At 48.3% G+C, this 17,495-nt stretch overlaps 1 pseudogene; it reads right to left on the reverse strand.

Moving 5' to 3' along the window:
- LOC139392226 (protein MTSS 1-like) overlaps positions 1 to 17,495 on the reverse strand; it is an 85,996-nt pseudogene that overhangs the window by 34,485 nt on the left and 34,016 nt on the right.

Raw genomic sequence — 17,495 nt, forward strand, 5'->3', positions numbered from 1 at the left:
ACCAGACACCAGGCATCCTCACAGTCACCATAAGCAGTCCAAACCAGACACCAGGCATCCTCAGTCACCATAAGCAGCCCAAACCAGACTCCAGGCATCCTCAGTCACCATAAGCAGTCCAAACCAGACACCAGGCATCCTCATAGTCACCATAAGCAGTCCAAACCAGACACCAGGCATCCTCAGTCACCATAAGCAGCCCAAACCAGACTCCAGGCATCCTCAGTCACCATAAGCAGTCCAAACCAGACACCAGGCATCCTCAGTCACCATAAGCAGTCCAAACCAGACACCAGGCATCCTCATAGTCATCATAAGCAGTCCAAACCAGGCATCATCATTGTCACCATAAGCAGTCCAAACCAGACACCAGGCATCCTCAGTCACCAAGAGCAGTCCAAACAAGACACCAGGCATCCACAGTCACCATAAGCAGTCCAAACCAGACACCAGGCATCCTCAGTCACCATAAGCAGTCCAAACCAGACACCAGGCATCCTCACAGTCACCATAAGCAGTCCAAACCAGACACCAGGCATCCTTAGTCATCATAAGCAGTCTAAACCAGACACAGGGCATCCTCAGTCACCATAAGCAGTCCAAACCAGACACCAGGCATCCTCATAGTCACCATAAGCAGTCCAAACCAGACACCAGGCGTCCTTATAGTAATCATAAGCAGTCCAAACCAGGCATCATCATTGTCACCATAAGCAGTCCAAACCAGACACCAGGCATCCTCAGTCACCAAGAGCAGTCCAAACCAGACACCAGGCATCCACAGTCACCATAAGCAGTCCAAACCAGACACCAGGCATCCTTAGTTATCATAAGCAGTCCAAACCAGACACCAGGCATCCTCAGTCCCCATAAGCAGTCCAAACCAGACACCAGGCATCCTCAGTCACCATAAGCAGTCCAAACCAGAAACCAGGCATCCTCAGTCACCATAAGCAGTCCAAACCAGACACCAGGCTTTCTCAGTCACCATAAGCAGTCCAAACCAGACACCAGGGATCCTCATAGTCACCATAAGCAGTACAAACCAGACACCAGGCATCCTCACAGTCACCATATGCAGTCCAAACCAGACACCAGGCATCCTCAGTCACCATAAGCAGTCCAAACCAGACACCGGGCATCCCCAGTCACCATAAGCAGTCCAAACAAGACACCAGGCATCCTCAGAGTCACCATAAGAAGTCCAAACCAGACACCAAGCATCCTCAGAGTCACAATAAGCAGTCCAAAACAGACACCAGGCATCCTCAGCCACCATAAGCAGTCTAAACCAGACACCAGGCATCCTCAGTCACCATAAACAGTCCAAACCAGACACCAGGCATCCTCAGTCACCATAAGCAGTCCAAACCAGACACCAGGCATCCTCATCGTCACCATAAGCAGCCCAAACCAGACACCAGGCATCCTCATTGTCACCATAAGCAGTCCAAACCAGACACCAGGCATCCTCATTGTCACCATAAGCAGTCCAAACCAGACACCAGGCATCCTCAGTCACCATAAGCAGTCCAAACCAGACACCAGGCATCCTCAGTCACCATAAGCAGTCCAAACCAGACGCCAGGCATCCTTAGTCACCATAAGCAGTCCAAACCAGACACCAGGCATCCTCAGTCACCATAAGCAGTCCAAACCAGACACCAGGCATCCTCAGTCACCATAAGCAGTCCAAACCAGACACTAGGCATCCTCAGTCACCATAAGCAGTCCAAACCAGACACCAGGCATCCTCATAGTCACCATAAGCAGTCCAAACCAGACACCAGGCATCCTCAGTCACCATAAGCAGTCCAAACCAGACACCAGGCATCCTCAGTCACCATAAGCAGCCCAAACCAGACACCAGGCATCCTCAGTCACCATAAGAAGTCCAAACCAGACACCAGGCATCCTCATCGTCACCATAAGTAGTCCAAACCAGACACCAGGCATCCTCATAGTCACTATAAGCAGTCCAAACGAGACACCAGGCATCAATATATTCATCATAAGCAGTCCAAACCAGGCATCATCATTGTCACCATAAGCAGTCCAAACCAGACACCAGGCATCCTCAGTCACCAAGAGCAGTCCAAACAAGACACCAGGCATCCACAGTCATCATAAGCAGTCCAAACCAGACACAGGGCATCCTCAGTCACCATAAGCAGTCCAAACCAGACACCAGGCATCCTCAGTCATCATAAGCAGTCCAAACCAGACACTAGGCATCCTCAGTCACCATAAGCAGTCCAAACCAGACACCAGGCATCCTCATAGTCACCATAAGCAGTCCAAACCAGACACCAGGCATCCTCAGTCACCATAAGCAGTCCAAACCAGACACCAGGCATCCTCAGTCACCATAAGCAGCCCAAACCAGACACCAGGCATCCTCAGTCACCATAAGAAGTCCAAACCAGACACCAGGCATCCTCATCGTCACCATAAGTAGTCCAAACCAGACACCAGGCATCCTCATAGTCACTATAAGCAGTCCAAACCAGACACCAGGCATCAATATAGTTATCATAAGCAGTCCAAACCAGGCATCATCATTGTCACCATAAGCAGTCCAAACCAGACACCAGGCATCCTCAGTCACCAAGAGCAGTCCAAACAAGACACCAGGGATCCTCATAGTCACCATAAGCAGTACAAACCAGACACTAGGCATCCTCACAGTCACCATATGCAGTCCAAACCAGACACCAGGCATCCTCAGTCACCATAAGCAGTCCAAACCAGACACCGGGCATCCCCAGTCACCATAAGCAGTCCAAACAAGACACCAGGCATCCTCAGAGTCACCATAAGAAGTCCAAACCAGACACCAAGCATCCTCAGAGTCACAATAAGCAGTCCAAAACAGACACCAGGCATCCTCAGCCACCATAAGCAGTCTAAACCAGACACCAGGCATCCTCAGTCACCATAAACAGTCCAAACCAGACACCAGGCATCCTCAGTCACCATAATCAGTCCAAACCAGACACCAGGCATCCTCATCGTCACCATAAGCAGCCCAAACCAGACACCAGGCATCCTCATTGTCACCATAAGCAGTCCAAACCAGACACCAGGCATCCTCATTGTCACCATAAGCAGTCCAAACCAGACACCAGGCATCCTCAGTCACCATAAGCAGTCCAAACCAGACACCAGGCATCCTCAGTCACCATAAGCAGTCCAAACCAGACGCCAGGCATCCTTAGTCACCATAAGCAGTCCAAACCAGACACCAGGCATCCTCAGTCACCATAAGCAGTCCAAACCAGACACCAGGCATCCTCAGTCACCATAAGCAGTCCAAACCAGACACTAGGCATCCTCAGTCACCATAAGCAGTCCAAACCAGACACCAGGCATCCTCATAGTCACCATAAGCAGTCCAAACCAGACACCAGGCATCCTCAGTCACCATAAGCAGTCCAAACCAGACACCAGGCATCCTCAGTCACCATAAGCAGCCCAAACCAGACACCAGGCATCCTCAGTCACCATAAGAAGTCCAAACCAGACACCAGGCATCCTCATCGTCACCATAAGTAGTACAAACCAGACACCAGGCATCCTCATAGTCACTATAAGCAGTCCAAACGAGACACCAGGCATCAATATATTCATCATAAGCAGTCCAAACCAGGCATCATCATTGTCACCATAAGCAGTCCAAACCAGACACCAGGCATCCTCAGTCACCAAGAGCAGTCCAAACAAGACACCAGGCATCCACAGTCACCATAAGCAGTCCAAACCAGACACCAGGCATCCTTAGTCATCATAAGCAGTCCAAACCAGACACAGGGCATCCTCAGTCACCATAAGCAGTCCAAACCAGACACCAGGCATCCTCAGTCACCATAAGCAGTCCAAACCAGACACTAGGCATCCTCAGTCACCATAAGCAGTCCAAACCAGACACCAGGCATCCTCATAGTCACCATAAGCAGTCCAAACCAGACACCAGGCATCCTCAGTCACCATAAGCAGTCCAAACCAGACACCAGGCATCCTCAGTCACCATAAGCAGCCCAAACCAGACACCAGGCATCCTCAGTCACCATAAGAAGTCCAAACCAGACACCAGGCATCCTCATCGTCACCATAAGTAGTCCAAACCAGACACCAGGCATCCTCATAGTCACTATAAGCAGTCCAAACCAGACACCAGGCATCAATATAGTCATCATAAGCAGTCCAAACCAGGCATCATCATTGTCACCATAAGCAGTCCAAACCAGACACCAGGCATCCTCAGTCACCAAGAGCAGTCCAAACAAGACACCAGGGATCCTCATAGTCACCATAAGCAGTACAAACCAGACACCAGGCATCCTCACAGTCACCATATGCAGTCCAAACCAGACACCAGGCATCCTCAGTCACCATAAGCAGTCCAAACCAGACACCGGGCATCCCCAGTCACCATAAGCAGTCCAAACAAGACACCAGGCATCCTCAGAGTCACCATAAGAAGTCCAAACCAGACACCAAGCATCCTCAGAGTCACAATAAGCAGTCCAAAACAGACACCAGGCATCCTCAGCCACCATAAGCAGTCTAAACCAGACACCAGGCATCCTCAGTCACCATAAACAGTCCAAACCAGACACCAGGCATCCTCAGTCACCATAATCAGTCCAAACCAGACACCAGGCATCCTCATCGTCACCATAAGCAGCCCAAACCAGACACCAGGCATCCTCATTGTCACCATAAGCAGTCCAAACCAGACACCAGGCATCCTCATTGTCACCATAAGCAGTCCAAACCAGACACCAGGCATCCTCAGTCACCATAAGCAGTCCAAACCAGACACCAGGCATCCTCAGTCACCATAAGCAGTCCAAACCAGACGCCAGGCATCCTTAGTCACCATAAGCAGTCCAAACCAGACACCAGGCATCCTCAGTCACCATAAGCAGTCCAACCCAGACACCAGGCATCCTCAGTCACCATAAGCAGTCCAAACCAGACACTAGGCATCCTCAGTCACCATAAGCAGTCCAAACCAGACACCAGGCATCCTCATAGTCACCATAAGCAGTCCAAACCAGACACCAGGCATCCTCAGTCACCATAAGCAGTCCAAACCAGACACCAGGCATCCTCAGTCACCATAAGCAGCCCAAACCAGACACCAGGCATCCTCAGTCACCATAAGAAGTCCAAACCAGACACCAGGCATCCTCATCGTCACCATAAGTAGTCCAAACCAGACACCAGGCATCCTCATAGTCACTATAAGCAGTCCAAACCAGACACCAGGCATCAATATAGTCATCATAAGCAGTCCAAACCAGGCATCATCATTGTCACCATAAGCAGTCCAAACCAGACACCAGGCATCCTCAGTCACCATAAGCAGTCCAAACCAGACACCGGGCATCCCCAGTCACCATAAGCAGTCCAAACAAGACACCAGGCATCCTCAGAGTCACCATAAGAAGTCCAAACCAGACACCAAGCATCCTCAGAGTCACAATAAGCAGTCCAAAACAGACACCAGGCATCCTCAGCCACCATAAGCAGTCTAAACCAGACACCAGGCATCCTCAGTCACCATAAACAGTCCAAACCAGACACCAGGCATCCTCAGTCACCATAATCAGTCCAAACCAGACACCAGGCATCCTCATCGTCACCATAAGCAGCCCAAACCAGACACCAGGCATCCTCATTGTCACCATAAGCAGTCCAAACCAGACACCAGGCATCCTCATTGTCACCATAAGCAGTCCAAACCAGACACCAGGCATCCTCAGTCACCATAAGCAGTCCAAACCAGACACCAGGCATCCTCAGTCACCATAAGCAGTCCAAACCAGACGCCAGGCATCCTTAGTCACCATAAGCAGTCCAAACCAGACACCAGGCATCCTCAGTCACCATAAGCAGTCCAACCCAGACACCAGGCATCCTCAGTCACCATAAGCAGTCCAAACCAGACACTAGGCATCCTCAGTCACCATAAGCAGTCCAAACCAGACACCAGGCATCCTCATAGTCACCATAAGCAGTCCAAACCAGACACCAGGCATCCTCAGTCACCATAAGCAGTCCAAACCAGACACCAGGCATCCTCAGTCACCATAAGCAGCCCAAACCAGACACCAGGCATCCTCAGTCACCATAAGAAGTCCAAACCAGACACCAGGCATCCTCATCGTCACCATAAGTAGTCCAAACCAGACACCAGGCATCCTCATAGTCACTATAAGCAGTCCAAACCAGACACCAGGCATCAATATAGTCATCATAAGCAGTCCAAACCAGGCATCATCATTGTCACCATAAGCAGTCCAAACCAGACACCAGGCATCCTCAGTCACCAAGAGCAGTCCAAACAAGACACCAGGCATCCACAGTCACCATAAGCAGTCCAAACCAGACACCAGGCATCCTTAGTCATCATAAGCAGTCCAAACCAGACACAGGGCATCCTCAGTCACCATAAGCAGCCCAAACCAGACACCAGGCATCCTCATAGTCACCATAAGCAGTCCAAACCAGACACCAGGAATCCTCAGTCACCATAAGCAGTCCAAACCAGACACCAGGCATCCTCATAGTCATCATAAGCAGTCCAAACCAGGCATCATCGTTGTCACCATAAGCAGTCCAAACCAGACACCAGGCATCCTCAGTCACCAAGAGCAGTCCAAACAAGACACCAGGCATCCACAGTCACCATAAGCAGTCCAAACCAGACACCAGGCATCCTTAGTCATCATAAGCAGTCCAAACCAGAAACCAGGCATCCTCAGTCACCATAAGCAGTCCAAACCAGACACCAGGCTTTCTCAGTCACCATAAGCAGTCCAAACCAGACACCAGGCATCCTCATAGTCACCATAAGCAGTCCAAACCAGACACCAGGCATCCTCACAGTCACCATAAGCAGTCCAAACCAGACACCAGGCATCCTCAGTCACCATAAGCAGCCCAAACCAGACTCCAGGCATCCTCAGTCACCATAAGCAGTCCAAACCAGACACCAGGCATCATCATAGTCACCATAAGCAGTCCAAACCAGACACCAGGCATCCTCAGTCACCATAAGCAGCCCAAACCAGACTCCAGGCATCCTCAGTCACCATAAGGAGTCCAAACCAGACACCAGGCATCCTCAGTCACCATAAGCAGTCCAAACCAGACACCAGGCATCCCCATAGTCATCATAAGCAGTCCAAACCAGGCATCATCATTGTCACCATAAGCAGTCCAAACCAGACACCAGGCATCCTCAGTCACCAAGAGCAGTCCAAACAAGACACCAGGCATCCACAGTCACCATAAGCAGTCCAAACCAGACACCAGGCATCCTCAGTCACCATAACCAGTCCAAACCAGACACCAGGCATCCTCACAGTCACCATAAGCAGTCCAAACCAGACACCAGGCATCCTTAGTCATCATAAGCAGTCCAAACCAGACACAGGGCATCCTCAGTCACCATAAGCAGTCCAAACCAGACACCAGGAATCCTCAGTCACCATAAGCAGTCTAAACCAGACACCAGGCTTTCTCAGTCACCATAAGCAGTCCAAACCAGACACCAGGCATCCTCATAGTCACCATAAGCAGTCCAAACCAGACACCAGGCATCCTCACAGTCACCATAAGCAGTCCAAACCAGACACCAGGCATCCTCAGTCACCATAAGCAGCCCAAACCAGACTCCAGGCATCCTCAGTCACCATAAGCAGCCCAAACCAGACTCCAGGCATCCTCAGTCACCATAAGCAGTCCAAACCAGACACCAGGCATCCTCAGTCACCATAAGCAGTCCAAACCAGACACCAGGCATCCTCATAGTCATCATAAGCAGTCCAAACCAGGCATCATCATTGTCACCATAAGCAGTCCAAACCAGACACCAGGCATCCTCAGTCACCAAGAGCAGTCCAAACAAGACACCAGGCATCCACAGTCACCATAAGCAGTCCAAACCAGACACCAGGCATCCTCAGTCACCATAAGTAGTCCAAACCAGACACCAGGCATCCTCACAGTCACCATAAGCAGTCCAAACCAGACTCCAGGCATCCTCAGTGACCATAAGCAGTCCAAACCAGACACCAGGCATCCTCAGTCACCATAAGCAGTCCAAACCAGACACCAGGCATCCTCAGTCACCATAAGCAGCCCAAACCAGACTCCAGGCATCCTCAGTCACCATAAGCAGTCCAAACCAGACTCCAGGCATCCTTAGTCATCATAAGCAGTCCAAACCAGACACAGGGCATCCTCAGTCACCATAAGCAGTCCAAACCAGACACCAGGCATCCTCATAGTCACCATAAGCAGTCCAAACCAGACACCAGGCATTCTCAGTCACCATAAGCAGCCCAAACCAGACACCAGGCATCCTCAGTCACCATAAGCAGTCCAAACCAGACACCAGGCATCCTCAGTCACCATAAGCAGCCCAAACCAGACTCCAGGCATCCTCAGTCACCATAAGCAGTCCAAACCAGACACCAGGCATCCTCAGTCACCATAAGCAGCCCAAACCAGACTCCAGGCATCCTCAGTGACCATAAGCAGTCCAAACCAGACACCAGGCATCCTCAGTCACCATAAGCAGTCCAAACCAGACACCAGGCATCCTCAGTCACCATAAGCAGCCCAAACCAGACTCCAGGCATCCTCAGTCACCATAAGCAGTCCAAACCAGACTCCAGGCATCCTCAGTCACCATAAGCAGTCCAAACCAGACACCAGGCATACCCAGTCACCATAAGCAGTCTAAACCAGACACCAGGCATCCTCAGAGTCACCATAAGCAGTCCAAACCAGACACCAGGCACCCTCATTGTCACCATAAGCAGTCCAAACCAGACACCAGGCATCCTCAGTCACCATAAGCAGTCCAAACCAGACGCCAGGCATCCTCAGTCATCAGAAGCAGTCCAAACCAGACACCAGGCATCCTCAGTCACCATAAGCAGTCCAAACCAGACGCCAGGCATCCTTAGTCATCATAATCAGTCCAAACCAGACACCAGGCATTCTCAGTCACCATAAGCAGTCCAAACCAGACACCAGGCATCCTCAGTCACCATAAGCAGTCCAAACCAGACACTAGGCATTCTCAGTCACCATAAGCATTCCAAACCAGACACCAGGCATCCTCATAGTCACCATAAGCAGTCCAAACCAGACACCAGGCATCCTCAGTCACCATAAACAGTCCAAACCAGACACCAGGCATCCTCAGTCACCATAAGCAGTCCAAACCAGACACCAGGCATCCTCAGTCACCATAAGCAGTCCAAACCAGACACCAGGCATCCTCAGTCACCATAAGCAGTCTAAACCAGACACCAGGCATCCTCATAGTCACCATAAGCAGTCCAAACCCGACACCAGGCATCCTCATTGTCACCATAAGCAGTCCAAACCAGACACCAGGCATCCTCAGTCACCATAATCAGTCTAAACCAGACACCAGGCATCCTCAGTCACCATAAGCAGTCCAAACCAGACACCAGGCATCCTCAGTCACCATAAGCAGTCCAAACCAGACACCAGGCATCCTCATAGTCACCATAAGCAGTCCAAACCAGACACCAGGCATCCTCAGTCACCATAAGCAGCCCAAACCAGACACCAGGCATCCTCAGTCACCATAAGCAGTCCAAACCAGACACCAGGCATCCTCAGTCACCATAAGCAGCCCAAACCAGACTCCAGGCATCCTCAGTCACCATAAGCAGCCCAAACCAGACTCCAGGCATCCACAGTCACCATAAGCAGTCCAAACCAGACACCAGGCATCCTTAGTCATCATAAGCAGTCCAAACCAGACACAGGGCATCCTCAGTCACCATAAGCAGTCCAAACCAGACACCAGGCATCCTCAGTCACCATAAGCAGTCCAAACCAGACACTAGGCATCCTCAGTCACCATAATCAGTCTAAACCAGACACCAGGCATCCTCAGTCACCATAAGCAGTCCAAACCAGACACCAGGCATCCTCAGTCACCATAAGCAGTCCAAACCAGACGCCAGGCATCCTTAGTCATCATAAGCAGTCCAAACCAGTCACCAGGCATCCTCAGTAACCATAAGCAGTCCAAACCAGACACCAGGCATCCTCAGTCACCATAAGCAGTCCAAACCAGACACCAGGCATTCTCAGTCACCATAAGCAGTCCAAACCAGACACCAGGCATCCTCAGTCACCATAAGCAGTCCAAACCCGACACCAGGCATCCTCATTGTCACCATAAGCAGTCCAAACCAGACACCAGGCATCCTCAGTCACCATAATCAGTCTAAACCAGACACCAGGCATCCTCAGTCACCATAAGCAGTCCAAACCAGACACCAGGCATCCTCAGTCACCATAATCAGTCTAAACCAGACACCAGGCATCCTCAGTCACCATAAGCAGTCCAAACCAGACACCAGGCATCCTCAGTCACCATAAGCAGTCCAAACCAGACACTAGGCACCTACCTTTCTTTGCCTTCTTCTGCAGCTTGAGAGTGTCGGAGGATTTCTTTTTGATCTCCTGACGGGCTTTCTTGTACTCTGCGGAAGGAAGGGAAACACAGTGGACACAACGTGTCGCACATTGCCATTGTGAGTGCTTTGAAGTGCGGCGAACAACCGAAACGAGGGCGACTCCTAAAAAAAAAAACATCTCATTGATCTTTGTTCTGAGGGACTCGCTTCCTGTCGTAACATCAGTATGACAAGTGGTGGTTGGAATCAAACCCTGCAACGAGGGACTGCTCTTTTTTTTCTCTACGGGGGAGAACTGAACTCCCAGGTTGGGTATTATTGAGCGGAGAGGGGGATTGGGTTTGAAGTGGTTAGTCGAAGCACATAAAAGCACTGTTGAACTACAGACTAAGTAAAGTAATTCCTTTAAACACAAGTGAGTATGAAGTGCGATATCTAGCTAACCAGAGTGCTACTGCAGTAGATGGAGGTGATGAGTGTATGCGAATTATACTGTACGACTGCAGGCAATAATGGGGTGAAGGAGTAGAGTGTAGTGTGGAGAGGTTTGAGAAAGTGTATGTGGTAGAGGTAGTTTATTGTGTGTGTGTGTGTGTGTGTGTGTGTGTGTGTGTGTGTGTGTGTGTGTGTGTGTGTGTGTGTGTGTGTGTGTGTGTGTGTGTGTGTGTGTGTGTGTGTAGACCCTACCTTTGGCGTGGTCCTTGTCCAGTGTGTTGGCCACTCTCTTCCACTCCTCCATCTGGTCTTGCAGAGGGTTAATCAAGCAGTCGATGAAAACCCTTGGGTGGGGATTACAACTCAAATCAAACAGAGTGGAGAATAACGATCCTTAGCAGAGATAATGTACAAAATACATTTTTGGGGTTGTGTTCCTCTAGGCGTCTGGTGTGTGTAGGCACTGTAAGGCAATTTAATCTCCTCATTTCACTCTGCTTATCTTATTTCACTCTCTGCACAATATGAGCTAATGAGCGCATTCAGACAGATAGAAGGATGGAATAGAGAGAGAAAAGGCAGAACGGAGAGGCGGAGATGACGGTGACTCACATGGAGAACTGCCTGAGCTTGGCCTCGATGCTCCGGTGCCTCATACACATCCTGGTGAGGGCTGAACCGATGTCTCTGGTGCCGCCTGAAACCAGACCAACAACACAATCTGTCAGACAGAGATGGTTGAAGAGGGATCTCATCTCACGTTATGTTTTGTAACGATTTGCTATTCCCTAGACAAATTATTGAAGGTTGTTGTCGTTATTGAACAGGTTCACAAATGTATCCATGAGCAAAATCACAAACATTCAGAGGATGCGTAGAAGTGCTTTCATATTAAACTATGATATCACCATTTATTTCAAGCTTAGTCACTGAAATTAACATTTTACAGCCGATTCCATTGTCAATCACTTTGTGTTACAGCTTCAAAGAACTGATAGAGGAGTAAGAGCGCAACAGTGAAAACGGCAGTAAGCAAAATACTACAAGTATCTCATATGCTTTATCCCTGAGGACAACATCTTATGACTCATAGTGTCCTTATATGTAAATGAACAGGAGAGTTAGTTTCACAGTGGAGGGCTGAAGCAACAGAGGTCCTTTTGACAGGGGTCAAAAGACAGGCAGAGCACATCACTTAGCTGACATGGTGGTTTCTTAAAATGCTACTACTTTTAACACACTCGTCCCATTTGGCCTGGTCTGTCTAAGTCTAGGACTATCAGGAGGAGCTTGCTGGGGGAAAAGGTAGGACACTGTTCATTGCGTCACTCACTGACACACACACAGAGCCCTAATCACTTAAGTGTGACCGTTCGTGTTTTTTGTGAAAAGCAAACAAAGCCTATGACCTCACCTCTCCGGATAAAAAGGAGAGAGTAGAGGAGGAGGGTGTGAAGTGTTGAAAGATTCCTCGCCAGAAGAAAAAGTAATGTCATCTTCCACAAAGCCCCTCTGGTTTCCCTTGACAGTAAAAAAAGCCCCACCTCCTCCCAACCCCCCCTGTACTGACTAACTAGGACACAACAGTAGCAGACTAGTAGTAGCTAATAGCTATACAGGCACCATGGGACAGATGGCCACTCTCTCCCCCAGACAGAGACTCCCTCCTGGGTTATTGTTCCACAGACTTCAGGCCTTACCCAGGCTGCTCTATTGGAGGAGGAAGTTCTTCAAAAACATTCCATTATAACAAGTGGGTGTGTGATTCAATGGTGCAGTGGACAATGGAATGGCCAGATACACTGTAGCTAATTTATTGAGTTCTGCATTGTATTGCTGCACTTGCTGATGAACATAATTTCAAACCGTGGGCAATGCAGAAAATAGCTTGTGCATTTAGTCATTACTGTAAAAGAAAATAGTTTTTCAACAGTATTTTACCCAATTCAGTACATGCTCTTATGATGTTTCTCAAACCAAATCCATTTCATACTCAAAATACATTTCAGCGGACTGTCACTGATCACCTAGGAAGTACCGTGATATATTTCAATATCCATAGCTGGGGTTTAAGTCGATGAATTATTAAAATACCATTCATGTCAATTCATCCAACCATGAACTGATGCTCACAATCATTAGTGGCCATGGTTCACATTCTAAGCTCCTTTCCATATCTTCCTCATCTATCATTCAGTAGGTTTCTGTGTATTGGTTGTCTGACTGTCGTCACTCTGTTTGCATGACCACTCCATCATCCATCTACTATTGCATTAACAGAACTGTAATAATGTGCTGTGGTTTGATATTTCCATATTTTATTGTATGGTGTGGTATTTCTTACCAATATTTCCATCTGCCGAGATTGGCCATGTAAAGCTATTAAAAATGAATGGGGGAGTTACATGTTTTAAGGGGGTTGGGGTATTGTGTTACTGTAATGAACACGAGGGGAGACAGAGAGCTGGTTTCAAGCGCAGGGCGCAGCAGGTGTTTATTGCAAAGGACCACAGGAGGAGGCAGGTAGCTGGGTCTAAGGGCAGGCAGAAGGTCATACACAGGGGGTCCAAAAGGGCAACAGTACAGGCAGGGAAAAGGCTAGTAACATAGTCCGGGAGATCAGGCAATAGGGTGATAACAGGAAATCCGACAGGCTAAAGTACAGGCAGGGAATAGGCAAAAGGCGTCGTTAGTGAGGCAGGCAAAAAACATCATACATGGGAGGAGTACATCACGGGAAAAACAGAGCTCCGAAAGACGTGTCACAAAACAAACAATACCTCACAGTGATGGGGTGCGAAGAACAAAAAAGTGTGATATAATGACATACAGGTGTGTGAACAGGTGATTAGAATTCAGGTGATTAGGATCTGGAGAGTGAGCTGAGTTCAGGGGATCTGGGTGTTTGAGAGTGTGAACTGCGTTCCGGGGATCTGCGTGTGTGTGGGTGTGAGTTGGAAGCAGATGTTACAGTATTATGTAAAGATAGGATCTTAATTTGATCCCCCTGTTGCAGGAGAACTTTTAAAACATGTAGTGTATTTGAGGTTTAAACCACTTCTGAAGTTTGTAATTTCCACTTCGAAATGTCAGACTTGATTTCCCCTTACGAAAGAATGGATCAACGCCTATAAAAATGTCCCATGAATTATAATCCACATAATAATTTACATTTCTTGTTGCTGCAGGATTATTTTCCTGCTGTAACAAACTGGCTCAAATTAGGATCCTACATCTGTAAAGTGCTCCTTGTTGCTCCTTCAGGGGATAATGACTCCTGTCCTATTATGTATCTGTGTGTAACATGGAGCTCTTTATTTTCAAGTACCCACTGGACATCCAGATCTATAACTGTAAGGTTTGTCTCTTATAGGAGCTTATGCTGCCAAACTCAGAAGTTAGCTGCAGATGGATTAATACAGTTGTATCCTATCCTATCACTCGCTCCACTGCCATTCAAATCTCTGCATTTCTGTAGAAGCAGTGAAAAGTTGTTTTTCTAGCGTAAGCTCTTCAGTGCCTTGTCAACATGACAGGTCTCCAGCAAAAGGCCAGACAGCAACGGCTGGGAAAATACAATTTTTCCACCCCAGGATGCTCGAGTGTTGCTATGGAGACCGCGGCAGTAAATATATAAATCATAAATCTCTCTCCATCTCACTCCTTATCGCTCTCTACATACAGAACAAATGTATCGGACTTCCTCTGCTGAACGGCATCCATCTGTAATAAAGCTCCAGCTCCTCCCTAATGCATTATACCACAGTTCTGACAATTTAACTCTTTCTCAACACAGTCTTTCGCTCACAATCTTACATAGTGAGCAGTGTTTATATGCTACAGTACTTTGGTGGTGGTGTGTTTACATCTAATTGAAATCCAGAAGACCTTTGGAAAATTCCGGACATATTTCCTGCTCCACGCACACAAAACACACACACACATGAGCATGCAGGCACACACACGCACCCCCCATCTCCTCACATCCCCTCCACACACGCACATACTGTCTCCTACTCCTAGTATGTGAAGTCCTGCCCCTACACTACCAGTCTCAGAAAAATCTCCTGACCCCCAAATCTATAAATAACCTGGTTGGTTGGCGCGGGGGCTCTGGTTGCCAGGATCCCTCCTGAATAGCTGATGTATGGAATAGCACTCCTTATTAATAGCTGTGACATGGGGGCCCTGTGGCATGATGAGCACTGCATTGCAGCAACACCTTCCTTCTTTCTCACCCTCTCCTCACGCCCTCTCACACCCCCCCCCCCCCTTCCCTCTCCCCTTCTCTCACCTTCAGTGAGTTACCTCTTCTCTCCTCCTCTCTCCTCTCCTCCTCTTTGATGCAGGAGGAAGATTGCCTCTGATGTCTCTATCTGTCAGTATGGTCGTTGTAGTATGACAGAGCATTTCAGTAGAAACATAGACATAGCCTATTCATATTGAAGACAACTAGTACCTGTCTATGCTGATGTATGATTTGTAGATGACAAATTATTCCCTGAGTGCTAATGAACTTGATCGACAGACACTAACAACACTAACACAAATCTTTTTTATGAGCTTTGTCGTAAAATATCTACAAGGGTTTGGATCTAGTTGCGGAACAATCGGCCCAGAATAGTTTGAAAGGGACCTACAGAAAGCATGACTCCAATATACTACAAACCAGAAAGGAACCTACATAGCTAGCTACAGCATAGGCTCTCAGAGTGCTTGAAATATACAGAGCAATGGAAGCTGGTAGGGTTTGTGTGAAATGGCACCCTATTTTCTATATAGTGCACTACTTTTGACCAGAGCCCTGTGGAAAGTAGTGCACTATATAGGGAATAGGGTGCCATTTAGGATGTAGTTTAGTGCTGCCACGCTGTGCTGACTTTGCAGGCTGGCCAACGCCCTCTGGCCAAACAGGCCACATCTGACACACATGTATTGATCACAGCAGAGTTGGTGGCATTTTATTGACAATCAGCCTGATCGATTCACCTCTTTGTCCAGACCAGAGCCAACAGTTTAGTGTGTTTACCAACCTGTGTCGCCATAATTCTGTCTGGTCCAGACAAGACAGCCAAATGTAGATGTCAATGTATGTTTTTGGCCCAGTGACCAAAGTTGTTAAGCGCAATAGTTAGCTAACTGTGTCCGTAAAGAAATGTATAGAGATTCAGAACTTTTGTGAAACAGCTGAGTTACAAATATATGACAAATCAAAACTGGACGGTCTTCAGAGATAGATGGGAGGGGTTGAGGGTAGGTGAAGAATGGGATTAAAAACAAACAAAAGATAACTATAGTAAAAGGCATTGTGTCCGTAAAATATATATAGTATGTATAGCTGGAAGTAGAAGCCTAAGTGTTATTGTTCACTACAATTAGGGGATGGGTGGTAATGTGAGGGAAAAAATAAAAAATAATTGAACAAAATCTACATAGTATGTCACTGACTACTATATCAAGATCAGTGGGACAATCAGAGAGTGATGCTTTACGGCACATTCTTCTTCTAGCTATTTCGAATGTTGTTCTATCTGCTGTGTATTTCCTTAGGTTACTCTGAAAGCCCATTCAACCACCTGCCTCTATATTTCAGTGCATCAGCCTCCTCCTGAGTAGCTAACAGGGACGGACGGAGCTGTTCTTTCCCTCTCCCACTGACGCTCACACAACGTGACAGGGCATGAGGAATGTGTGGTGTCTCTCAAGGATGCTGTGGTGTGGAGTGTGTGTGTGTGTGTGGCCTGGGATGGGCAAGGCAGGGCCGCAAACAAGCACAGACCGCAGGCATGAAGACTCACCACACTGCTACTGGTAGTCAGACGCCTACTCAGGGAGGAAAATACAAACGGGAGATGAGAAACAGTCGTGTAGACTTTGTTTTGTCTGTGGTTTGTTTTGAATGGATTGTTGTGGGTGTAAACGTGGGAAGGCCCTGATGGGAGGGAAACTGAAACTGAGACTAAATTAACCCTAGCTCGGCTGAGCACCATATTTAAGCTACCAACAACCCAGCTTTTCTTGATCGTGAAACACAACACTGCCTATATGTCTGCTTAGATACAGCAGTGTCCTACAATGGCCCTTTCATAAGACGGGAGTCTGGGAAGGCAGGCGGAACTGTCCCTGTCCCTCTGTGTTAGCCTGTGTTAACGTGTGACGCTACGCTAGTGCTAGCGCCATCCCAGCCACAGCGCCGCAGGGGACTATAGCGGAGGCAGAGAACTGGGACGGGGAATTGGAGCAGATGAGGACATGGCCGAGGCTGAGGGATGGGGCCAGACGGAGCCATAGACCCCATGCTTACAATGGGAATGATGAGGATGGTACAACGTGGCAGTGGTTTCATTCAGTGCACCACCATGAAGCTAACTCTTTTAGATTTGATGTGTCTGGGCTTTGACTTTGTTTTTTAAATCGAGGCAATTGTCATGAGGCCTATTGTAGCCAGGGAAATGGATAGAGCAATGTGGTACTAATCCCTTCCTCCACCAAATCTGACCTTTTATGAACTTTATTTAGAAAGTAAGGAGTATAAGCCGCTGCCTTGAAATAGAGAAAAGTCACCCAAGGTCCGAT

The sequence above is a fragment of the Oncorhynchus clarkii genome, chromosome 32 (genome assembly GCF_045791955.1).
Source record: "Oncorhynchus clarkii lewisi isolate Uvic-CL-2024 chromosome 32, UVic_Ocla_1.0, whole genome shotgun sequence".
Classification (NCBI taxonomy): domain Eukaryota; kingdom Metazoa; phylum Chordata; class Actinopteri; order Salmoniformes; family Salmonidae; genus Oncorhynchus; species Oncorhynchus clarkii.